The sequence below is a fragment of the Oryx dammah genome, unplaced genomic scaffold (assembly GCF_014754425.2).
Source record: "Oryx dammah isolate SB20612 unplaced genomic scaffold, SCBI_Odam_1.1 HiC_scaffold_2, whole genome shotgun sequence".
In the NCBI taxonomy this organism is placed as follows: Eukaryota; Metazoa; Chordata; class Mammalia; order Artiodactyla; family Bovidae; genus Oryx; species Oryx dammah.
This window is the reverse complement of record NW_024070186.1, coordinates 195,555,077-195,556,634: the sequence shown is the minus strand read 5'-3', so window position 1 is coordinate 195,556,634 and position 1,558 is coordinate 195,555,077.

The following is a 1,558-nucleotide window of genomic DNA, read 5'->3' as shown; positions in this document are numbered from 1 at the left end:
CAGGGGGGCGGGGCCCTCTGCCACTTCCGGCGCCCGCCGATACGCACTTCCGCTCGCCCGCTGTCGGGTTCCATGTGGCCGCCATGTTGGATGCGGCACGTAGGAAAGGGCCCGCTAGGGCGTGGGGTGAGCCCGCGAGGACGGGCCGGCCCGCAGCTGCTCTCCGACCTCACCTCCACCTCTTCTGCGCACTGCATCCCCCTTTGCAGCTGTGCGGGGCCCTCTTGCCGGTTGAGCACACTCTTGTCTCTAGGCCTTTGCATTTGCTGTTCTTGGTGTTTGTAGTGTTAAGAAACCACCTGTCAGAGAGTCAGAGAGCCAATCAACAGGCACACACACACACACACACACACACACACACTCTCTCTCTCTCTCTCTCTGTCTCTCTCTCTCTCAGAGAACAGAATTACCTCCTCCCCATCCTCCTTGAACACACACCCAAACTTACCCTTATCCTGCGCAATTTTTCTCCATAAGTCTTCTCACCATCTGATCTACTGTATTTTTTTTCTGTCCTCCCCCAATAAACTGTAGACACCCTGTGCGTGGAACACTCCCTGACACAGGCACTGGATAAGCATTTTCTGGGTGAATTAATGTATAGATGGTGTGCTCTCACCCGTAACGTTTTGCATTTAAAAACCATGTATCGGACTCCCATGGTGGTACTAGTGGATAAGAATCCGCCTGCAAACGAAGGGGACACAGCTGAAACCTGGCTCCTGACTCGGGAAGATCCCACATGTCGTGGAGCAGAGCAACAAAGCCTGTGTACCACAATTAGTGATACTGCTCTGGAGCCCAGGAGCTGAAACTACTGAGCCCACGCACTGCAACTCCTGAAGCCCTGTGTCTAGAGCCTGTGCTAAAAATCCTGTGGACAGAAAGAACTGGATTTGAATGCTTGTTCCGACTTCCTCCTGGGTGACCTAAGCAAGTGTGTTTCTTGGGAGGAGGGTATCAGACTACAGCCAGCTGAGTGGCTTAAACAACAGAAGTCATTCTCACACTTCTACAGGCTAGAAGTCAGAAATGGAAATGCTGACTGGACCATGCTCCTTCCAGAGGCTCAAAGGAGGAATCCTTCCTTGATTTTTTTTATGTTGTGGGGAGTTGCCAGCAATCCTTGGGCTTCTTGGATGGCTCAGCAGTAAAGAATCTGCCTGTAATTCAGGAGCTGCAAAAGATGCAGGTTCAATCCCTGGGTTCAGAAGATCCCGCTGGAGGAGGGCAAGGCAACCCACTCCAGTATTCTTGCCTGGAGAATTCCATGGACAGTGAAGCCTGGCGAGCTATAGTCCACAGGGTCCCAAAGGGTCAGACACGACTGAAGCAACTTAGCACACACATACCAGCAATTTTTGGAGTTCCTTGGCCTGTAGCCACATATTCCAAGTTCTGCCTCTGGGGCCATCTTCCCTCTTTGCCTGTGTGTGTGTGTAGCTCCTTTTTTTTTTTTTTTTTCATGGGATCTTACTTCCCTGAACAGGGATTGAACCTGCACCCTCAGCAGTGAAAGTGCCAAGTCCTAAGCAGTGGACTGCCAGAGAATCCCCTC